This window comes from Dendrobates tinctorius, unplaced genomic scaffold, assembly GCF_039654945.1.
Source record: "Dendrobates tinctorius isolate UK_male_01 unplaced genomic scaffold, ASM3965494v1 ptg000070l, whole genome shotgun sequence".
Classification (NCBI taxonomy): domain Eukaryota; kingdom Metazoa; phylum Chordata; class Amphibia; order Anura; family Dendrobatidae; genus Dendrobates; species Dendrobates tinctorius.
The window spans coordinates 47,564,805-47,589,740 of NW_027361738.1; the positions used below are offsets into that span (position 1 = coordinate 47,564,805).

The 24,936-nt window shown below is 43.5% G+C and overlaps 1 protein-coding gene across 3 annotated transcripts in view; it reads left to right on the forward strand.

Moving 5' to 3' along the window:
- Positions 1 to 24,936, forward strand: part of WDR37 (WD repeat domain 37) — a 199,328-nt gene that overhangs the window by 24,637 nt on the left and 149,755 nt on the right. Inside the window, exon 3 of one of the 3 annotated variants that reach the window (XM_073581641.1) lies at positions 15,201 to 15,272. The exons of the other annotated variants lie outside the window; for them this stretch is intronic. The gene's annotated coding sequence lies outside the window, so the exon portion shown is untranslated. The remainder of the gene's footprint in view (positions 1 to 15,200; positions 15,273 to 24,936) is intronic. 3 annotated transcript variants of the gene reach the window in all.

Genomic DNA, 24,936 nt, shown 5'->3' on the forward strand with positions numbered 1-24,936 from the left:
TTTTTGCTTCAATCTCTTTTGTGTTTTTTCATTTAAGACAAATTAAATGAAGATAATAAAACCAAAGAATTTGTGTTTGCAATCATTTTCAGGAAGAAACTGAGTATTATCTGACAGAATTGCAGGGGTGTCAATACTTTTGGCCACAACTGTATATACATATACAGTATATATGCACGCACACACACACATATATTCACATGCACATACACACGCACACACATACACACGCACGTACATAAACAGCTCTGACAAAAATTAAGTGACCGCTGCACAGTTTTATAAAAATCAGCTTCTCTACATGTCTGACAGCCATTCCATCCCAGTGTCAGTTGAATTCCAGCCAGAGTACATCTCATTCTACTTAATGTGCTTCTGATTAGGTGATCACCTGAACCAAATATTATTTAACGAAGGAAAGTATAAAAAACCCTGCTGTGGTGTTCACAATCCTCTTGCAAAAGGACAAGCTGGATGGCAAAACAAGTGCTAGTAATATCCCAAAAGTAATAGGAATGAAAAAATAACTTTTAACCATGCCAAAGGAGTTGAAAAGAAAAGTCTTGAGTGAGGAAAAGAAGGGCTCAATTCTGGCTTTACTAGCAGAGAGATACAATCAGCGTCATGTTGCCTCCATCCTTAAAATTTCTGAAATGGCAGTCCATTACAACAAGGTCAAGCAGCAGACATTGGTGACAACAAAACTACAGACCGGCAGAGGGTGGAAACGACTCTCCACTGACCGGGATGACAGTCATCTTATTTGAATGTCACTCGGCAACAGCATGATGACATCAAGTGACCTACAAAAGAAATGGCAAATGGCAGCTGGGGTGAAGTGCATGGCAAGAACAATTTGTAACAGTCTCCTAGAGGCAGGGCTCAAGTCATGAAAAGCTTTTTCCTAGCTTTACATCAATGAGAAGCAAAGGAGAGCCAGGCTGAATTTACCAAAGACCATAAGGATTGGACCATAGAGGACTGGAGTAAGGTAATCTTCTCTGATGAGTCTAATTTTCAGCTTGGCCTAACACCTGGTCATCTAATGGTTAGAAGGCGACCTGGAGAGGCGTACAAGCCACAGTGTCTTGCACCCACTGTGAAATTTGGTGGAGGATCAGTGATGCTCCGGGGATGCTTCAGCAAGGCTGGAGTTGGGCAGGTTAATCTTTGCGAAGGACGTATGAATCAAGCCGCATACAAGGTTATCCTGGAAAACAGTTGATTCCTTCTGCTCAGGCAATGTTCCCCATCTCTGAGGACTGGTATTTCCATCAGGACAATGCGCCATGCCACACAGCTAGGTCAATCAATGTGTGGTTGAAGGACCACCGCATCAAATCCCTGTCATGGCCAGCCCAATCTCCAGACCTGAACCCCATTGAAAACCTCTGGAATGTAATCAAGAGGAAGAAGGATAGTCACAAGTCATCAAACAAAGAAGAACTGCTTACATTTCTGTACCAGGAGTGACATAAGGTCACCCAAAAGTGGTGTGAAAGACTGGTGGAAAGCAGCCAAGACGCATGAAAGCTGTGATTAAAAATCATGGTTATTCCACAAAATATTGATTTCTGAACTCTTCCTGAGTTAAAACATTAGTATTGTTGTTTCTAAATGATTATGAACTTGTTTTCTTAGCATTATTTGAGGTCTGCAAGCACTGCATTTTTTTGTTATTTTGACCATTTCTCATTTTCTGAAAATAAATACAAAATTTATTGCTTGGAAATTCGGAGACATGTTGTCAGTAGTTTATAGAAGAAAAGAGCAATTAACATTTTACTCAAAAATAATACCTATAAAGAGAAAAATCAGACAAACCGAAAATGTGCAGGGGTCTCTTAATTTTTGCCAGAGCTGTATATATATCTATGTGAAAAGTTAGATAAAAACAATTCAGAACAGACGCTAGAATTTTTTCTATAGTATTTTGATATTCACAAATCTGAGACGCTCTCCAAGTTTATTAAAAGGAACGTGTCTACAGTACATGTTGAAAAACTTGGTATGTCTGTATAGATGCTTGTCCATCCCCACCTGCAGGACTTTTTCTGTAGAGGTCCGTTTTACCAGTAATGAGAAGGCTAGCAAGGAAGCCATATGCAAATAAGGCAAGAAGTGCCCTGGGGCATGTCAGCGCACCGAGACTGCTTCCAAATGCATTGACACGCCCCCAATGCACTCCCTGCCTGATTTGCATATGGCTTCTACACTAGATTTAACATGATTGGCACATCGGACCTCTAAAAGTATAATTTATTTTTTTTCTTTTGGGGACTGGGGGACAACTGCCTAAACGGTCATGTGTCCACTTCCATGTGTGTCCACTTCCATGTGTGTCCACTTCCATATGTAAAAAACGCATTTACCAATCTGCCGACCAGTCTAAATTATTGCCAAAATATTAAGACTTGTACCAACTATAGATGTATTAATAGAGATTACGTTCCTGATCGCTGGGGGTCCAGTCGATGAGTTCTCCATCTGTCTGAATGCAGCGGATGTTCAGCCTACGTTCCTCCGCGCCATTTATCCTTTGAATAGGTGATAACTTATTCACCTGGTACAAAGCCTTAAATGGGGGTATACAAGATTAGAAAAATGGTCTTTTTTTTTTTTCCCTTGCCCTGAACAGCGCCACAATTGTGATTCTTGTAAGCAGCTATGCTATTGCACTAAATGCGGTCACCTTCTTTTAGGATATTTTAGGTTTTTCGGTTCACGTTTTTATTGCTTCTACAGTATGGAGCTAAAATCGTTCTTTACTGCTTAGTTATGGCTCCCACCCGTATGTATATACAGGGTATTGGTTATTGGGAGTGCACCCTCTAATGAAATGTCTCGCATTCCTACATACTTCGAAGTTTCATGGCTGTATTTGAAATATTTTGCATTCTTTTGTATTTTTCCCTCACTACAACCTTCTCCCTGTTTATTATTACTGGGGTCACTCAGGATAAGGTAGTGCACATGATGGTCACATCCCAATAATGATCACCAAACCACACGTTTTGGTGCAGAAAGCCGCCATCATCTGTACTGCAGCCACAATTCCTTTTGTCTGATTGTAAGCAACTTTTTTTTGCCGTCAAAAAGCATTTTTTCTCTGTGTGTGTGTATGTATATATGCATGTATGTGTGTGTGTGTATATATATATATATATATATATATATATATATATATATATATATATATATATATATATATATAAAAAAAATAAAAATATATATATATATTTAATATATAATTTTATTTTTTTTTTTTTCTGCATGTTTTTTGGCTGTGTTGTATGTTGTCTCTTGTGCCTATTGATAATGTTTAGTGACACGCCCCCCCCCCCCAAAAAAAAAGCATAGTTTAACTTCCTTTAAGTTTTTGCACCAATAATGCAGCATAAACCAATACCTCCGTTTTTGCACTGAATGAAGTGACTCGCAACAGTTTTTCCAACTTGGTCAGGAAAATAAAACCCATGTGTGTGCGCAGGAGATTTCTGAAATCTCATACTTTGCTGGTACCTGAAAACACAGCTGAAAATTTAGATAAAAAAACTCAAAAAGAAAAGCACTGTAAAAATGCAGCGTGTTCACATACCCAACAGTCATCAGTTTAGCCTTTACGCTGGTTTTACACTTGCCGTGTTTTTGCTGGCTGCTTTTGCGGCCCCAATGCATTTGTATGGGGCCACAAAAACAGCCCACAAAAATTAGTAGAAGGGCCGTGCTCCGTATGGCCGTGAAAAAATATCGAGCTTGCTCGATATTTTTCACAGCCTACGGACACGGCCGCAATGCATTTCAATGGTACCGCAAAAACAACGTTAAGTTGTTTTTGAGGTACACCGTATTTGCGGATCGCCGTTTTTTCCCCTGCTATTTGTTATAACAGGGCAAAACGGTGATCCGAGAAGGTTTTTTTGCGGCCCGTTTTTGCGGAAGAACGTGGAAATTACGGCCATACGGCCCGTAAAATCTGGCCGCAAAAAACACCTTCAAGTGTAAAAGGAGCCTTACAGCTGCCTTCTCACTGCTGGATTGAATCTTGCTTAGATTGCTGTCGGATCATGTAATGACACGGTAGGACACTGACCAAAGTAACAAAAATATCCAGCATTTAATGTCTGTAGATGCACGTGATGCGGCATTAGACGACCTTCCACCAGATTTACAGTAACATGTTGAACTGGTTAAATCATAGAATAGTGGCTGCAGAGTTGATTAAACAATAATAATAATACGTTGTTAATGTTTTTTTAAATAAGTTTCTCATCTTTGTTGAATATTCAGGATTGAGAGTCCTCAGTAGTTGATACCTTTTAATGGCTAACTGAAAAGATGGTAATACATTGCAAGCTTTCGAGACTACTCAGGTCTCTTCATCAGGCTAGACTAGATCTTTGTTGCAAAGATATTTATGGCGCCGAATATGCAATTTTCCACTGTAACCATAGCGGTTGTAGCTGAAAATTGTCTCTGGGGGCGTTTACTTTTATCCCCCCTATTTAACCTTTCCCAATCATAAGCAGGAGGCATCATGCAGGATAAAATAAAAACAAAACTCCCCTTGAGAAAGGCAGGTCGACTTTCTCTGTGTTACGGAAAGACTGATATGTCTAAACGGGTCACACTGATCTCCTTTCTGGCATCTACTGTGGGTTCAAATGCTCGGAGAAAAGCAGAGCTGTGTGTGAGTGCATCACAGCGCTGCATCGATCTAATCGGGATATAATGGATTGATGCAGAGTATTGAAGGTGGGAGGCTGCAGCTCTCCTCCCACAGCTCTGACAGTGTGGTGGAAAGAGAGCAGAGCGGTGGATTCTTACATTCAGATCTCTGCTTCTAGCCCTGGGTTTATTGTGGAGTAATTCATGTATGTGAAACACTGCAGTTCTCCTTTCACAGCACTGTGAGGGTAGAAGAGCAGAGGTGTGTGTCGTGACATACTCCGCTCTGCAGTATTCCCCAAGGCCTGGGATAAATACATGTCGGCGTGTGTAATGACACCAAGCCCTGCTCTCCTCGTGACACTTGTAGCCAGGTCAGCACTGAGATCAGTGTGAACCTGGCTGGACACATCACAGGCGCCCGTCCGTACAAGATCCACACTGAAAACCTTGTCAGATCCAACTCGTGCAGATGATGCCTAGTTTTTCACAATCAGTTAAGATCCGCCGTTTTGTGAAAAAAAAAAACCGGATCCGCCAATTTTCCTTGTGGATCCGTTTTATTCCCCATTGACTTTCATTATCGGCGGATTTTGACTGATGATCGTCCGTTGCATCCGTATTTCTGCGGATCCGCCAAAATTTTGGCGTCCGCAGAGATCACCGAACGGACCATGCCACGTTTTTTTTGCAGTCCGGATCCGCATTTTTGCCTTCTAACCCTGAATCAAGTGTCACTGTTGAAAAGTCTCTCTCTCTCTCTCCTTACCCGCAACCTCCATTCCTCGCGCGCGATCTCCAGCCCCACTTCTCTCATGGCGCGATCTCCAGCCCCACTTCTCTCATTTCGCGATCTCCAGCCCCACTTCTCTCATGGCGCGATCTCCAGCCCCACTTCTCTCATGGCGCGATCTCCAGCCCCACTTCTCTCATGGCGCGATCTCCAGCCCCACTTCTCTCATGGCGCGATCTCCAGCCCCACTTCTCTCATGGCGCGATCTCCAGCCCCACTTCTCTCATGGCGCGATCTCCAGCCCCACATCTCTCATTTCGCGATCTCCAGCCCCACTTCTCTCATGGCGCGATCTCCAGCCCCACTTCTCTCATGGCGCGATCTCCAGCCCCACATCTCTCATTTCGCGATCTCCAGCCCCACATCTCTCATGGCGCGATTTCCAGCCCCACATCTCTCATGGTGCGATTTCCGGCCCCACATCTCTCATTTCGCGATCTCCGGCCCCACATCTCTCATTTCACGATCTCCGGCCCCACATCTCTCATTGCGCGATTTCCAGCCCCACATCTCTCATGGCGCGATTTCCAGCCCCACATCTCTCATTGCGCGATTTCCAGCCCCACATCTCTCATGGCGCGATCTCCAGCCCCACATCTCTCATGGCGCGATCTCCAGCCCCATCCCACGAGATGACCGGTATTAATTTTTTAAATTTTTTTCCTGCCACGGTTCCTTTAAATTTTTACCATCGGCGGATCCGTACATCCGCCGATCCGCTGTCTCCCGTTTCTGTCAGTCCGCCTGCGGATCCGTTTTCCGCTATTTTGGCGGATTTAGACTGACAGGAAAACCTGAAGTGTGAAACAGCTGTATTTCAGTGCAGGATCCATTCTGCTGTTGGATGGCACAGGAATCCAGGATTCTGTTCAGCTGTTGGGATACATGCCCGGGCATCTCTAGCAGGAAATCAGTGGATCTAGTGAGCCGCGTAGAGCTGCAGGGTGTGCAGGATGCGTCCGTGCCCTGGGAGTCTTCAAGCTGCGGCTCGCGTGTTTCTTCTTCCTTGTCTCTGTGGGACGAGAGGCTGCGTCATTCCTGGGAGCTTTATGTTGTTGGTAAATGATGAGAATTACTCATTTAACGCTTTAACCACCCCAATGAAAATGCTGCCAGGGTGGGGATTTCCTTAGACACTAAAGAGGGCTCGGTCAAACTTCCATTTTCTGTATGCTAGCCTTGTTGTTACCTAGCATAGTCTATAAGGCTGTTCACATGTTTGTTTTTTTTTCCTGGACACACGCAAAATTGCAGAGACAAGTCTAATATTTGGATGAAAATTGGCAATGCGAGTCTATGGGCTCGTGAAAAATTCGGACCGCACTTTGATTTTCTAGACTACTTATTATTATTATTATTATTTATTTACATAGCACCATTGATTCCATGGTGCTGTACATGAGAAGGGGTTACATACAAATTACAGAGATCACTTACAGTAAACAAACTAACAATGACAGACTGATACAGAGGGGAGAGACCCTGCCCTTTCGGGCTTACATGCTACAGGATGGTGGGGAAGGAGACAGTAGGTTGGTGGGTTGCAGCAGTTCCGGTGTTGGTTGAGGTGATATCACCGGTAGTGGTGAGAGAGAAGGAGGTAGCGTGGTCATTGCAGGCTGTAGGCTTTCTTGAAGAGGTGGGTTTTCAGGTTCCGTCTGAAGGATCCAAATGTGGTTGATAGTTGGACTTGTTGCAGCAAAGAATTCCAGAGAATAGGGGCTATTCAGGAGGTGTCTTGGAGGCGGTTGGGTGAGGAGCGAATAAGTGTGGAGGAGGGAAGGAGATCTTGGGAAGACCGGAGATTACGTGAGGGAAGGTATCGGGAGATTAGTTCAGATCATATAGGGGAGACAGGTTATAGATGGCCTTGTAGGTCAGTATTAGTATTTTGAACTGGATACGCTGAGGGAATGGGAGCCAGTGAAGAGATTTGCAGAGGGGAGAAGCGGAGGAGTAGCAAGGAGAGAGATTAATTAGTCGGGCGGCAGAGTTAAGGATGGACTGGAGAGGTGCGAGGGTGTTAGCAGGGAGACCACAGAAAAGGATCTTGCAGTAGTCGAGGTGGGAGATGATGAGGGCATGCACAAGCATTTTAGTAGATTGAGGGTTGAGGAAAGGACGGATTCTGGAAATATTTTTGAGCTGGAGGCGACAGGAGGTAGAAAGAGCTTGGATGTGCGGTTTGAAGGACAGGGCAGAGTCAAAGGTTACTCCGAGGCAGCGGACTTCCGGTACTGGGGAAAGTGTGATGTCATTAATTGTTATAGCTAGGAGGAAAGATGATGACAGTTCAGATTTGTCCACATTGAGCTTGAGGAATCGAGAGGAGAAGGAGGAGGATATGGCTGATAGACACTCTGGGATTCTGGACAGCAGAGAGGTAACGTCTGGGCCAGAGAGGTAGATCTGAGTGTCATCAGCATAAAGGTGGTAGTGGAATCCGTGGGACTTTAGGAGTTGCCCCAGACCAAGTGTATAGATTGACAAGAGTAGGGGTCCTAAAACAGAGCCTTGGGTGACTCCCAACAGAGAGAGGGTGGGATGAGGAGGTAGTGTGGGAGATGCTGAATGTGCGGTTGGAAAGGTATGAGGAGATTCAGGATAGGGCAAGGCCTTTGATGCCGAAGGAGGAGAAGATCTGTAGTAGGAGGCAGTGGTCAACTGTGTCAAATGCAGCGGACAGGTCTAGAAGCAGGAGTATAGAGTATTGTCCATTTGATTTGGCTGTAAGTAGGTCGTTAGTAATTTTGGTCAGGGCTGTCTCAGAGGAGTGATGGGGGCGGAAACCAGATTGTAGATTGTCAAAGAGCAAGTTAGATGATAGGTGGGAGGAAAGTTCAGCGTGGACGAGCTGTTCCAGGAGTTTGGAAGCGAATGGGAGCAACGATATTGGGCGATAGCTGGACATAGGTGTTGGGTCGAGGGTTGGCTTTTTAAGGATAGGCGTGATTGTCGCATGTTTGAAAGCAGAAGGGAAGGTATCGGATGTTAGTGACAGGTTGAAGAGGTGGGTCAGGGATGGGTTCGAGTGCACAGGTTGTGAGGTGCGATTTGGAGAAGAGACAATTAAGCTCCCCTTCAGTGATGTTGGAGATTGAGGTTATGGGGTTTGGGCATTGGTCTAGTATACAAAGGGGTTGTGGTGGTTGAGTGATGAAGACTTGCCTTGTTTGGTCAATCTTGTTTTTGAAGTGTGTGGCAAAGTCTTCGGCAGAGATGAGGGAGGTTGGAGGAGGCAGTGGTGGGCGGAGGAGGGAGTTAAAAGTTTTGAATAACTTTTTTGGGTTGTAAGATAGGGAAGATACGAGGGTTGTGAAGTAGGCCTGTTTAGCAGAGGTCAGAGCAGATTTGAATGATGGTGTATTCAATATGATGACCTAATGTTAGCAAATTCGGTGTCATACCTGTGTGTTCAAAATGCTCACTATACCCCTGGATAAAATCCCTGAGGGGAGTAGTTTCCACACTGGCGTCACTTATGGGGGGTTTACACTGTTTAGGCACATCCAGGAGCTCTCCAAATGTGACATGGAGTCCATTCCAGCAAATTTTACATTCATAAGGTCAAATGGTGCTCCTTCCCCTTCGAGCCATGCCGTGCGCCCAAACAGTAGATCCCCCCCCCCACCAATGGGGGTATTTGCATTGTGAGGTAGCGCTGTCATTCAGTTAGGGGATCACTCGCTTGGCAGCGAATAAAACACATCTGGCAGCGGGTTTTCATAAAACCATAACATAGTCCATGCGGTTTATTCCTCCATCATAAACCCACAGCAGCAATATACAGCAGCTTAGCGTCCATTACAGAGCTTCACTCTGGTTATCCTGTACTCACACAGGTTATGCACATGTCCATGGCGCAGGCTCTTCAGCCTCAACGTTATCTCACCCCTCAGGGTTCCTCATGCGGCTTCACCATCCTGCACACGTTCGTTCCCTCCAGGGAACTCTCAGGCACACATCGCAATTGCTCACAGCCACCTCACATGCTGTGAGCCAGGAGACAACTCTCCTGGCCGGACCTTCCACTCTGGACAAACCAGGTCTCTGCATTCACCACATGTGACCTACCCTGGCCACCATATATGGTCCGTAGCCACGCCCACCAGGTCACATGGCTATGACCTCATCACAGGTCCTTCACACACACACAATCTTTTAAAAAAAAAATAGCAAAATTTTCTTTTTTTTTTTTTTTTTTTGCCAAATTTACTTTTTTTCCCCACAAATAAATGCAAGTCATATCGAAGAAATGTTACCACTATCATGAAGAAAAATGTCTCAGAATCGGAGGGATACGTTGAGTCGTTCCAGAGTTACAGTATAACCTCCTAAAATGACAGTGGTCAGAAGTGTAAAATTTGGCTTGGTTATTAAGATAAAGATTGGCTCAGTCACTAAGGGGTTAACAGATACGGCCAAAAGCTGATATAAAAGTAAAATACAAGCTTCACAATGCAGATACCTCTCTGGCGGGATGTAATGAGGACCTGTCCGTTGCCACAGTGCTGCTGTTCTCCTAAATCAGATGTACAGTGTTTTTCTTTTTCCTACACCTCTCCATTCCCGAGATGTGGCCCCCTCTTCCCTCTATGTACGTGTAGCGTGTGTGTGTGTGTGTGTGTTTTTTTTTTTTTGCCAAGCGGGTGATGTCCTTAGTGTTTCTCTTAAAGACCACACCCAGTTGGAAAAAGACTAGATTTACCATATACACAGGAAGGGGGGGGGGCATTTCTCAGTATTAGTGGCACAGACACCAAAGAAACCCAGCATTAGAATCGGGAGAACAGTGACATTTACATCAGGTAAAAAACTATTTGTCATGTAGCAGGTCCTCACATGGCCCCTGTATGGGCTGTACCATAACGACCGCTCCCTTGTGTATTGACCCTATACATTATAGAGAGGTTCCCCTTCTACCAGAAGCTGGAATAGAGCCCTTATGGGGTTCCTGGCCTCTCCATGTATTACATGGACGCCTAGTTACTTCGCCACCATGAGATGTCTACTTTTCACCTTAGTGCCCAGACATGGCTTACTTCGGGGACAATTGGTTCCCAGATGGTTTTATTTAAAAAAAAAAAAAAGCGGCCAATTAATAATAGGAATCTAGGAACGTGTAGGATCCTAAATCCAATGCCTTTGATTTGCACTTGGGTTTATCAATGGTGAGCATTTTATGGAGCTTCACCTACATACGCTCAGCGGACGTTAATAATTCAGGTGAATCAACACTGTTCCCGTCTCTGGCTGTAATCTTATGTCACTTACATTAGTAGCTCTCGCGTCAGATAAGTGCACTCTGTGATAATGGCTTTGGACATTCATTGTGTATTGATTCAAGGCAAATGGTATCTAGAGCCAGTGAGGGAAGGAGGTGGAGGTGCCGAGAGGGGTCATGTTGTAAGGTAGATTGGCACACTTTAACCACATTGGGGCTGTGACAAGTGAGGTTGTGGTAATCTTAGATAACGGGAAACGACTGAGTCTGTGCACTTTTTTTTTTTTTTTTTAAGGGGATCCGTCAACTCTTTTGATATAAGCGCCTATCAGCACATTTTTGCATGAAAGTCATGGTATGGGTGACTCTTGTCCCTTTGTGTGTAAAAAAATAAATACAAAAAAAATAAAAAATCTCTTCCCCTTGTAGGTGTCACTAGTGTGTCTCGTCCTCCTTAGAAATCCTTTAGAAGATCACTGCGTATTCTGCATCCCAGATCTTCCATTTAGCCTGTGTGTTTGTGTCCCTTATCAAATGGATTTGGTTTCCTTTGGTGCTGAAGATGTTAACAACCCTTCCTATGCTGGTCAGAAACTTGCAGCTTCATTTTCAACTGCTTCTGATCTGGTCATTACCTCTCCCTATAAAGCTTGGCCAGACCCTCTCTGTCTTGCCAGTGAAAGCTTTGCTTCCTAGCTCCTTGGAGACTGTGCTGAATAGGAGATCGTTGTTACTACTGGAGATTGTTGTGTGCTGTTTTTGGGTGTATGCTTACCTCATTGTTCTATTCCCATTTGTCCTATCCTACCCTATATACCGCTATACTATTGGTGAGAGTTTGTTGCTTTCTGTTCTCTGTTTTGTCTTTGTGTCTTGTTTGCCTTATATTTCTATCCCAGACCTCATGGGGTGGGGAGACAGATCAGGGGTTAACAGGAGCACTGTACGGTCAGAGACTCGGGTCTCTCTGTCTTCAAGAGTACCCCTGGGACAGGGATAGGGGTAGTTAGGGTCCCAGTTCCAGGGACAGTCTGAGGCTCCCCTTCCTTATCGAAGACCTTCACAGCGTAACAGTAGGGATCAGGTTTAGCAGTCATGAGAAATCTAGCTGTTTTGGAAAGAGAGCACACTAGGTGAGGTGGATCTTTTAAGCCAAAGGTTTGGGCTTTGGTACAGCAGCAGGAGGGTGTTGCATGCTTGAAACAGCAGAGTTACTGGAAGCAAAGTAAAAGTCTACAATGGGCCTTGGAAGCCACAAGGAGGACAGGAGATGTCCTTGAGGCCTGCACGTAGACTCGTAGAGGCAAACTAAAAGTCTTAAAGAGATCCTGGAGGACGCAAGCAGAAAGGACACGTCCTGGAGACGTCTGACAGCAGCAGGGTTACTAGAAGCCGCAGGCCAACAGGGGTATTCCTGAAGAGCACTGACAGGTAGCAAGGTTACTGGACAGGGACAAGTAACTCAGGGCTGGAAACTACAGGTGACCAGGAGACGGCCTAGAGTCTGTGGACTGTAACTGTGCAATACAAACTAAAGGCGGTACTAGTAACACCAAGACCCAGGTGAGTGTCTCAGAAGACTTTACATAAGCCTAGGAGTTACATCACAAAGGAGGACGCCGGGCTGGACCTGGGCAAGTGTGAAACACTAGAATCGAAGATGTATGTAAATCAGATTGGAAATGCAATGGGGGAGTGACAGTGCACTTGCAGCCTGATTTGCATATGGCTTCTACACTAGATTTCTCTTGATTGGCACAAATCGAATCTCTGAAAAAAACAAAACAACTTATATTTTGAGGGTAAATACCCACAGTTATATCACCCCTATTTCCATGTAAAAATTGTGCTGATTGATAACCTTTTTAATAGTCTTGGAAATAAAATACCAATTCCTCTGCTATTCCTCCTGTAATTGTTTGATTGAGTTGACAACTGGATGATAGTATTGTGTTGTGTGGCATGCCTGTCTGTTTATGGTTCCATAAATGTCCAATAGATGCCGATCCGGCCACTAGAACCCGAGATTGCATATTCGCCGTGAATATTTCTGATCCTTTGCTAAAGGGTTAAAATGCCTGTAGGATTAATAGCCCCGGGCAGAAGCTGCACAGCGCTGTGTGGACAAGCCCTGCAGATGACGAAGAATGCTCCGCATATCTTCCACTATTCTCGGGTCCTGCTGGATACAGCTAAATGTTGTGTCTGTAGGACTTGTGGGTTACGGAGCAGGTTCAGTGCGCAGCGCACGTCGCGCCCACGGTTTCTATCCCTTATGTTAACTAGGACAGGATGAATGACACTGTAATCTGTTATGTAACTTTACGATGTTTGTTTTACATCTGTACTAATTACCAACCCACCTGCAAGCCTAAGGCCATGTTCACATGTGCTGCAGCATTGCTTTTTTATTTATTTTTTTTTTGTTGTTGCATATTTTCCACAAGTGTAGGTAAAAGTGCAGTAGTAATCTGCTTTATTGTTTTCTTGTTGCATTTTATTTTATATACCTTTTTGTGTTGATTTGAAGAAAGGTTTTTTTTTTTCTCTAGTGCAAAAACAATGCACTTGTCATGCTGCTGCAATGCACGTAGGTGCAGGCTCCTCTAGATGGCAGTGGGAGTGGAAGGATGAATGCATCTAAACAAAGCTGGCCTGCAGTGCAGCGGTGAGGCTACCACAAGAGGCAGCAGAATAGTCAAACAAGCCGGGTCAGATCCTAGACTGTAGCGCAGTACCAAAGGAATAAGCAAACTCACGGTCAGAGACAAGCCAGAGGATCAGTAACGATCAGGAGCTGATAAGCCAAAAGACAGAAGCAGGTCAGGATACAAGCCAAGTCAAAACCAGGGAGTGAGCACACTAAAGGGAAACACTGAGTCAGGACGGTAATAGGGGAAAACAGAGAGACGGGTTCAGACAGCAAACGCAGCAGGACAAATCAGAGCCATCAGAGTCCGCTACAGCAGCCCTAGGCAAAAACTATAACTGACATCGCCAGCAGGAAGCAGCAGCGATAAATAGCCAACCTGAGCCCAGACTGAGGCGGGAAAGGTTAACTCTTGACATGACCAAACCCGGAAAAAGAGAAAACAGGACTCAAAACCCGGTCTGGATCATGACAGCACTTCCGCCCATAATAGCACAATTGTGATTCTTGCGTATTTTTTCTCTCCTTCAGGCTCCCCTTAAAAACCTATAAAACTCTTCCCGCGCCCACACACCCCCCAGAAAAGAAAAAAAAAAAAAAAAAACAAAGAAAACACAGCGTTGCCGTGTCTTTAAATATATAATGGGCAAAAGGTTTAATTAAATCATACACGGGCACGTGTAGGAAGACACTTGAGTTACTGCAGAACTTTACTTCCTCCCTGCTGATGGCATTAGCCAGAACGGTAAAAGAGCTGTAGAAATGAATACGTGTGATATTTCTCCTTCCCCCATGACGGCACCATGGAGAGAGGGGATCCGCTCCACGGGGACAGGAAACCTACAGACAAAAAGGCGGTACCTCTCTCCCGCGACAGTTGGTTTCCTGTCCCCACAGGGAACCTATAGACTCACCAGTCATCGTCGATGCCGGGGCCGACCAGTCCGGAGGACAGCGGGAGCCCCCTGTCCCGGCTGGGGTGGTGACCCGAGGCGCCACCGCTGGAAAGTCAGCGGGCCTCCAGGGTGTGCGGGTGGGGGGGGGGTGAGGCGGCAGAAGTACTGCCAAAGACCCAGCCTACCTGCCGAGGGTAGCATCTCGATTCCACAGAACCCAGGAAATCTCCCTCCCCTCCTTTTGCCCCAATCCCATCAAACAAGGGAGAGGAGACCTTGCATACATTAGATGTCAGGAGATGCCTAGTAGAATACTTAGCGGCAACCAGGGAGTGTAGGAAGGATAGGTCTCTTTTTGTCTGCTTCCAGGGGCCAAAGAAAGGGCGGAAGGCATCAAAGAGCACGTTGGCAAGGTGGATAAGGGATACCATCACCTTGTCGTACTCGTCAGAAGGCATGGACATCCCAGGCAGAATAACGGCCCATTCCACAAGAGCGGTGTCAACTTCCTGGGCAGAGAGAGCAGGCGTCTCCATTGAGCAGATATGTAGAGCCGCTACTTGGTCCTCTCCTTCAACTTTCTTTAACCACTATCGGCTGGACCTAGCCACCTCCTCAGATCTGACCTTTGGTTGAAGGGTGCTGGAGGCAGTGGTCCCCCCCCTAATAGTCTCTGCAATTCTCTCCGTGGTGCCGTCATGGGGGAAGGAGAAAATCGTAGTTACTTACCGATAACGGTATTTCTCCGATCCCATGACGGAACTCATATATTCCCTCCTTACACGCGTGGGTTGCGCACTTATTGTAATTATAGTTTAGCCAAATAGTCACGTGGTGTCTCTTCTACGCAGTTTAATGATTATAGAAATATTGTTTTTCTTAAAGTTGTTCATGTTATAGGCCAAAGTTCCGTTAAATGCTCTGTAAAACAACTGACGCGGCAGAGAGGTACCGCCTTTTTGTCTGTAGGTTTCCTGTCCCCGTTGGGCGGATCCCCTCTCTCCGTGGTGCCGTCATGGGATCGGAGAAATGCCGCTATCGGTAAGTAACTACGATTTTTGCCCACGCAGGGAGTTACGAGCTGTTTGTGTGGCTTTGCAGACAACTTGCTAGTTGATATAGTCTTGTGACCGCCATGCTCACTCACTTACCTTAAAGCTCTTTAAGGGCTCGTTCACACAACCGTATTTCCAATCAGTGCGGTCTGTTTAAAAAAAAAAAAAAAAAAAAAAAAATCGGACCACATGAATTAGTTTTTTTCTGTAAATTGGGTAAGACTCTGAATTCAAGACTGAGCGCGTAAAAAGAAAAATGAATGCCTTTCGGAGAAACAGTATGACGTCCGATTTTTACAGATATATTGCAATTTTGCAATATATGGAACTGTGGTCTTGTAAATTATTAACTGCTTATTATTATTATTAACTGTCCCTTCCAGTAATAATGTCCCCAAATCCTGTGCCCCTTCCAGTAATAATTTCCCCAAATCCTGTGATCCTTCTAATAATGTCCCCAAATCCTTTGCCCCTTTCACTAATAATGTCCCCAAATCCTGTGATCCTTCTAGTAATGATGTCCCCATCCTGTGACCATTCTAGTAATAATGTCCCTCCTTCTTAAGCCCATTTTAAAAAGACACAAACTATTTTTCTTACCTTCCCCACCTCCCACGATGTGTTGGCCGTCCTCTACTATAGCCGGCGCAAAAGCAGCAAGCTGACCTCAGCATTCAAGCGAGTGTGTTGCGGTGTCTGGGATCGGCGGGTCTGTGCGCTGCTATACACTTCAGCTGACTGTGCACCCGAGGACTCGTGTCAAGGGGAAATAGGGTCCCCTTCCTGCCCGATTGCTGTTACAGAGGATATGTTATGCCCCTGTTCATTACTCTCAGTGACAGGATGCCAAATTAAGATCCGGAAGAGTTTCTTAACGTGTTGTTGATTTTTATCATTGCTTAACGCTATGATGGGCAAAGACAACCCTCAAGATCTAATAGTAGAGGCTTTCCAAATCAGACAAAGATGCACACAGCTCTATAAATCCATAATCTGTGTGAGTATATGTCCATGTATATTCTCTCCAGTGTTGTTTTTTTTTTGTTTTTTTTAATTCTTTCTTTCTCTTTGCTGCAAAAAAAATAAAAATAAAATGTAATATTGGTGGCGTTTGAGGACCAGATTTGGCCTCTACTATTTTAGGCTTCCTTTTGTACAGAACATATTATGATGTATGACATCGGAGACTTCTTGGTAGCTAAAACGCGTGGGTCCCCGGTACAGGCTGTTGTTATGGTAACCACAGCCCCCGTACACTGAAAACTATTGAGAGACTCCCGAAAATAGCTTTCCACTAAACTTCAGGAAATTGGTCACTTTGACGCTGTTGTTTTTGGTATCCGGGATCTTCCATCCATCATCCTTCCTCCTTTCACAGTGATAGAGCTGGGGCTGATCGGCACATAATCATTACTTCTAGAATTCGGATTTCTTCATTCTCAGAGTCCGTGATTTTTAATGTGGTTTATTATTTAAAGGGTTTTTTTCTAGAGTCATTTTAACTTGCATTTGTAAGAGATTTCAAGCTTTTACAGAGTAGCTGGTCCTCCAGAATATCTGCCAATTTCAGGGGAATTTGAAGAAAAATTATCTCTGATATACAGTATGCTCATTTTTTTATCAAGCTGTGCCAACTGCCCTGAAAGGGAGTCCATCAGCACAAAATGACTGTTCAAACCAAGCACAGACACTCTGTGCACCTTTGGCGTGGCCAAGCTGTTCAGTGCATCTTCCCACTTACTTTTGTTACCTCCATCTCTGGCTCCTGTGAATATACAGCTGTCAATCAATGAAGAGGAGGATATATTGGGGCATGGAAATCTAGTAGTTGGGAAGGTGCACTGAACTTCTCGTCCACGCCAAGAGTGCATCGAGTGTTTGTGCTTGGTTTGAACAGTCATTTTGTGCTGACTGACTCTTTTAACGGCTCATTCACAACTCCGATTTCTGCATATGATTTCTTTTCATGGGTACCACTCATGACTATGAGATTCTATTAGGCTGTGCACATGTCTGATTTATATTTTTTTTGGGTGGTCCATGGAAAATATTGCAAACAAGTCCGGTTTTGATCCGAGGGGCGGCTCAAAATTGGCCATGCGAGTCAATTGGATTGTGAAAAAATTCTGACTGCGGTCTGATTTTCATGGACTGTCAGAAAGGAGATGCTGAATTTTTTTTTTCTCCACGTAAGAGAAAAACTGGCCCGACTCTGGCTTTTGGCCCGACTCTGGCTTTTGGCCCGACTCATTGGTCTGTTTTTCTTGCACATAAAAAAATTGGACATGTGTCCGAGCCCTGGGATAGAAGGATGTTTGGAGATTGTGATCAGAATCATCATTACTATGATGACTACATGATCCCCTTGTCCTCGTTGCCAATGTCTTTTGTCAGAAAATTGTTTTTGGCCCTGTTGAAAATAATTTTTGGCCCCTTGATGTTGTGGCTGCTATTGTAGCATTTTACAGAGAGGTGACCAGTATCCTCCAGTTCACCGGCGCCATTTTTCAATCTATCTGCTGTCATCCCAATTGATGAAAAAAAAAATGTTGGAATCTGAAAAATTAGAAAAGTTGTTGTGTTCTGGCCTGCTTCAGTAGAGGTGCCATTATGTGTCTTCTCCACGAAGCTTCAGCTTTTTCTTTACGTAAATGCTTTTCCGACAGCTGTGGTATCTTCTTTGTCCCGAATACTTGCGGTGTGGGACGCACCGAGGTGACTGTTTGTCCTGATTAGCCAAAAAAAACCATTGAGAATGAACAAAGTAAAGACCTGCTATTAAAATTGTATGGTGCAGTAGTAAAGGGACTTGTTTTTGATGAATTTTTGATGCTCCTCAGTTTAGACCTTCTTATCCCATCGCTCAGCAAAGGCTTTTTATGCTTCAGGTTCAGATACAAGTAGATTAAATATGGCTGAGGCGAAGCGTAAAAGTCCAGATCCCAGAGCTGCAGGTTCACTGCTTAGTGACTGATGTTAGACGTTTCATGTAAAATCTATACAACAATCCTAACTGGGACGCATGGATCAGAGCCTGCCCTACCGAACAGAGGATATCCCACTCCTGGAAGTATAAGCTGCGGTATCAGATGGTGCACACACCTGTTAAGGCTGTAGTTTTTGCTGCACTTCTTTTTAAGGAGGGACCATATATTTTTTGGAGCAAAGCAGTATACTTAGGCTGAATTTAGGGCGAAAAACTCTTGACTTCCACTCCATTCACTTATAGGGGACTGATGTTGCGCCTGTCTCACTACTCCATTCACATAGGGAACGTTGGGGCCCCGGTTTTCAGGATCGACGGGTATCCAAACACTTGTACCACCCGTTATCATATGTTTATTGCTAGTGATGAGCGAACATGCTAGGATAAGGTGTTATTTGAGCATGCTCGGGTGCTAACTGAGGGTCTTCGGCGTGCTCGAAAAATATATTTGAGTCCCCGCGGCTGCTCAACAGCCGCAACATGTGCAGGGATTGTCTGTCTGTTTTATAGACATCTGTATTCCATGCAGGGATTACCTAACAGACATGCAGCCGCGGGGACTTGAACATAATTTTCAAGCACGCCGAAGACCCTCGGTTAGCATTCTAGCATGCTCAGATAACACCTTATCCGAACATGTTCACTCATAACTATTTATCACCTTTCCTGTGGATAATTGATAAATATGTTTATGGGAAGACTCCTTGAAGGGTTATTCCCAAAAGCCATAATGTGGTCTCCGTTTTCTGTAAATAATACAGAATTAATCACTTGCGTAATTACAACCTATTTGAAGCCTCTACTTGTTTGCAGCTCTCTCCCTCTATCTTACCTTCCTCCAGTGGTTGGTGATAAAAAAAACAAAAAACAAAAAAACAACCTAAAAAGATGAACTGAAAATGAGTTGGTTTGCATGCAGCGTGTAAGCGCATGTTCACACTGGCCACTAAGCAGACAAAACCCAAGATAAAAATGTAATAAGCAAATACCCTGCAGTAAATAAACAGCATTAGTGCATAAAAATAATATGGGGTGCTTAGTTAACATCATTTTAATTAAAAAAAAAAAAATGTAAAGGCCATCCCACCACGTCACGGTGACCCTATTCGGGATGGTCCTAGCCTCTGAAAGTAGAACCTTATCATTTGTCAAGTGATGTACTTGTGGATAAGGGCTGAGAATGACTGAAACCTGGCTAATGGACACCCAGCCCTTTCTATATGCACATGGTGCAAACAGACTGAACTTAATAAGCAAATACTCTGCAGCAATAGTGTTTTTTATTTACTGCAGGGTATTTATTTGCTTATTATGTTTTCAGCTTGGTTTTTGTCCATTTAGTGGCCAGTGTGAACATGCACTTATACGCCAACTCATGCCACTTAATCTTAGTTTTTTGTTTTTTTTTCTGTTTGCACCTGTGCATAAAGAAGATGTGACTTGCCTTTTTTTTTTCTTTTTAAAGCTGGACATTACATTCATGTGGTTCCCCATGGCTGCGTGTTCACTATCTGGGCATATTGCAGTTTTTCTGCAATTTTTGCCGTACTGTCGCCATTTGACCTTGACATGCAAATATGTGCTGTAGTGATGCGCAACTGAAAATTTGGCTTTGATGTCCTGAAGATACGGGCCTTTTGACCGCGGCGTTTTTACTGTCAAGCCTGCGGGTTTTCGTTACAGAAAAAAGCAGCATAAAAAACCTAGCCGTGTGCGGTGTTCAGTGCAGTTTCTGCTTCGGATATGCACCATTAAACACACCTTATTGTTACTCCTCATATTAGAATTAAATTAATAATCAAATTATAATAAAACAATGTATCAAAAGTCACACTGAAAAAAAAAAAAACATGTCAAAAGCTGAAGGAAAACGGAATAATAAAGCGCAAGCTGTTTTTAGAGGTGGATTTTTGAGTCCGAAAAATCCACTTAAAAAAAAAAAAAAAAAAAAAAAGAAGCTCTTTATGAAACTACCCTTTAAAGTGGCTGGGTCTGTTACAGATTCACGTGTTTTTTTTTTTAAATTTTTTTTATTTACCAGATCTTTTATGTTTGGGACGGAGTTACAAAGGTTTTTTTTTTTTTTTTTTTAATATATTAGATTAATCAATAATAATTATATATTTCCTGGGTGAAGGAATGGCTTTGTTGGACACTGGTTGTTGGGCAGTGAAATTGTTAATATGAGGACAGCGCTCTGTTTCCTGTCCATTTATTACTTGGTTTTCCCTTCCCGGTTTTCTGGGCCCTCTTCCCACCTCCTACGTACCACCCTTCATGGAACAATGTCCTGTTACACAATCAGTGCTCATATTCCATCACTTTTACTGTTTTGTTATCACAAACTCCTCATTTCTAGGAATTTTTAGATTTCTTGGAGTCCTTCAGGTCATCCAGAACAGTCACATGCTAAAAACAAGTAAAGCTGGACCTCTAGAAGTCTATAGGACCACACTATGCCTCTGTGTGCCCCCCACCACCATAGGGTGGTCTCCATGTATTATATCCTAACGGCTCGCATGCCGCCTAGCCATCTGCACAGCATCCTGAGAATAAGACTTAGTTCACACATGTTGAATGCAACCCAGATTTTTAGCACCGATGCTGCGCTGAAATACACATCAAATGTGCAATCCTCCTCGTCTTCGTTAAGGGCTATTACACACCATTGTTCACATGCAATGAAAAAAAAAATCTGATTCCTTTCCGTAATTGCACCAAAGATCTGCCAAAACGCAGGCGTAGGTAACATGCTGATCTTGGATATAGTGTAGTTGACTCTCGGGTTACACTTTTTTTTTTTTCTATTTTCATTGTTGGATTACTTGTAAAAATAAACACTTTTTTTAATTTACCGTTTCTTAAAATTTTTAGCTCTTCTACAGATATTTCTCTTTAAATTTTTTATGTTTACAGCCCGTTGTCTAGGAAACCGACCACCGCTGCTGTCTAGCTTGTAAGCCCAGCCCTGAAGCTGGCTGGGATTATGAACTAACATCATACTTCAATGATCCCAGCCAGCTTCAAAACCGTGCTTACAAGCTCAACAGAAAGCTTGTAAGCACTGCCCATGTTCTAGATGGCATTGGTGGTTGGTCGCTTAGGCCACGAGCTCAAAACAAGAACAGATGAAAACTTATAATAATAAATTGCAAAATTTTGTTTTTACGCCACCAAGAATATCCATCTATGAAAATGGGAATAACCCTTTAACCAAGTGACCTACATATGGAAGGGGCCATCGAGACATGGCAGACATGCTGGAGCCAGGGCAACCCCTGGTTTGCTAGTACAGTGAGTACGGAAAGTGTTCAGACCCCTTTAAATTTTTCGCTCATTGTTTCATTGCAGCCATTTGGTAAACTCAAAAAAGTTCATTTTTTTTCTCTTTAATGTACACTCTGCACCCCATCTTGGCTGAAAAAAAAACAGAAATGTAGAAATTTTTCAAATTTATTAAAAAAGAACTGAAATACCACAGGGTCATAAGTAGCTTCATGAGTCTTCCTTGGAATGATGCAACAAGTTTTCCACACCTGGATTTGGGGATCCTCTGCCATTCTTCCTTGCAGATCCTCTCCAGTTCCGTCAGGTTGGATGGTGAATGTTGGTGGACAGCCATTTTCAGGTCTCTCAGAGATGCTCAATTGGGTTTAGGGCAGTGTACATTAATGAGAAAAAAAAACAACTTTTCTTGAATTCAATAAATGGCTGCAATGAAACAAAGAGTGAAAATAAGGGGTCTGAATACTTTGTGTACCCACTGTCTCTCTCCCACCTCTGTATGTTGGACTCCCTCCGCAGTCTGGGCATGTCCTGGGCGCAGGAGTGCTGGGGGAGAATCTATCATTTCTCGGCTTCTCCAGAGAGTTGGAGTGTCTGATCAGGTCTTTACATGAGCGGCGATCCAGGATAGTCTAATACCGGCTAAAGGAAAAGTCTAGGTCTAAAAGCCTGATTTCATTTCGGACTATTCCCTTTATTGCAAGTCGACCTCCACTGTGCCACAGAGACCCCAGTCTCCAGTAGGAAATGTACAGAATTCCCTTGTCATTAGTGACATTTTTAGGAAATATTCTTTGTTCTTCTTTATCAGAAAACTCTCACGTTTATTGTTTAGTGCGGAGTGCATGAATAAAAGGCCGTTACATCACTTCCTAAAGATAGAAAAATATTCAGGATTGAGAGTCCTCAGTAGTTGATACCTTTTAATGGCTAACTGAAAAGATGGTAATACATTGCAAGCTTTCGAGACTACTCAGGTCTCTTCATCAGGCTAGACTAATACAAAATCTGAAGTCACATATTTATGCACAATACAGCCTAGAAAAAATGCAATAGATAAGACAAGTGACGTGAAGCAGAACTATAGGGAGAAACATAAATATAAACATTGGAAGGGGACTACTGAGGACTCTCAATCCTGAATATTTTTCTATCTACTGGCTAACACGGTACAAAGATATACATCTTTCCTGTTCCTAAAGATAGTACTGCATCCTTGTCACTATCCTACTTTATGTACATGAAGGGTCTGGGAGACAGTACTATCTGTGCCTACATTATTAACAGACCACTACAGTACTATCTGTGCCTACATTATTAACAGACCACTACAGTACTATCTGTGCCTACATTATTAACAGACCACTACAGTACTATCTGTGCCTACTTTATTAACAGACCACTACAGTACTATCTGTGCCTACATTATTAACAGACCACTACAGTACTATCTGTGCCTACATTATTAACAGACCACTACAGTACTATCTGTGCCTACATTATTAACAGACCACTACAGTACTATCTGTGCCTACATTATTAACAGACCACTACAGTACTATCTGTGCCTACATTATTAACAGACCACTACAGTACTATCTGTGCCTACATTATTAACAGACCACTACAGTACTATCTGTGCCTACATTATTAACAGACCACTACAGTACTATCTGTGCCTACATTATTAACAGACCACTACAGTACTATCTGTGCCTGGTAGTTACAGGAGGATACAGGGTTATCTGGGATTACATTTATTTACAGGAAGTTACATGAAAACAGTATTATCTGTTCCTGGAATATTTACAGGAAGATGCAGGGAAACTCTGCCTACATTATTTACATGTCACAAAGCAAAAAAAGGATATGCAAATAGCCAATGATCACCAAAAAAAAAAATAGACACATTTTTGTTGGAGAACACCACATTTAAAAAAAAAAAAAAAAAAAAAAGTCCAAAACATGGACTACAAGAGCTCCACGATAAAGTATTATACTCCTAGACCTACAAGCCGTTTGTTTACAAATACCTAACAATCCTAATGTCTTGCATAATCCCCACGATAAATGGTATGTCATCAATATGCATATACACTCACTGGCCACTTTATTAGGTACACCATGCTAGTAACGGGTTGGACCCCCTTTTGCCTTCAGAACTGCCTCAATTCTTCGTGGCAGAGATTCAACAAGGTGCTGGAAGCATTCCTCAGAGATTTTGGACCATATTGACATGATGGCATCACACAGTTGGCGCAGATTTGTCGGCTGCACATCCCTGATGCGAATCTCCCGTTCCACCACATCCCAAAGATGCTCTATTGGATTGAGATCTGGTGACTGAGGAGGCCATTTGAGTACAGTGAACTCATTGTCATGTTCAAGAAACCAATCTGAGATGATTCGAGCTTTATGACATGGCGCATTATCCTGCTGAAAGTAGCCATCAGATGCCTGTTCTTAGCTGAGAGGAGTGGTACCCAGTGTGGTCTTCTGCTGCTGTAGCCCATCTGCCTCAAAGTTCGACGCACTGTGCGTTCAGAGATGCTCTTCTGCCTACCTTGGTTGTAACGGGTGGCAATTTGAGTCACTGTTGCCTTTCTATCAGCTCGAACCAGTATGCCCATTCTCCTCTGACCTCTGGCATCAACAAGGCATTTCCGGCCACAGAACTGCCGCTCACTGGATTTTTTTTCTTTTTCGGACCATTCTCTGTAAACCCTAGAGATGGTTGTGCGTGAAAATCCCAGTAGATCAGCAGTTTCTGAAATACTCAGACCAGCCCTTCTGGCACCAACAATCATGCCACGTTCAAAGGCACTCAAATCACCTTTCTTCCCCATACTGATGCTCGGTTTGAACTGCAGGAGATTGTCTTGACCATGTCTACATGCCTAAATGCACTGAGTTGCCGCCATGTGATTGGCTGATTAGAAATTAAGTCTTAACACACAGTTGGACAGGTGTACCTAATAAAGTGGCCAGTGAGTGTACAGCGCGCCGTCCTCACACTAGCTATATTATACCACGTACAAATACATTCCAGCACATAATTGTGCACAACACACTGTGGCAAAGCATAGGGAAAAAGCAGGAGCTTAAAGGACGGGGATAAGAAAACCGCAGTATGGTCAATACTTGGCCCTGGCCAGGATATTACTGTCGCCCCCTAAAGCTAGCAGTCCGGCTGTGTAGGTCTACGAGTGTTATACTCTGTATTGTGGATCTCTCTTTCTTGTCGTCCATGTTTTGGACTTTTTAAATGTGGCGGTCTCTAATAAAAATTATCTATCTTTTGGTGATCCCTGGCTATTCGCATATGTGTGTGTATATGTATGTATGTATGTGTATATATATATATATATATATATATATA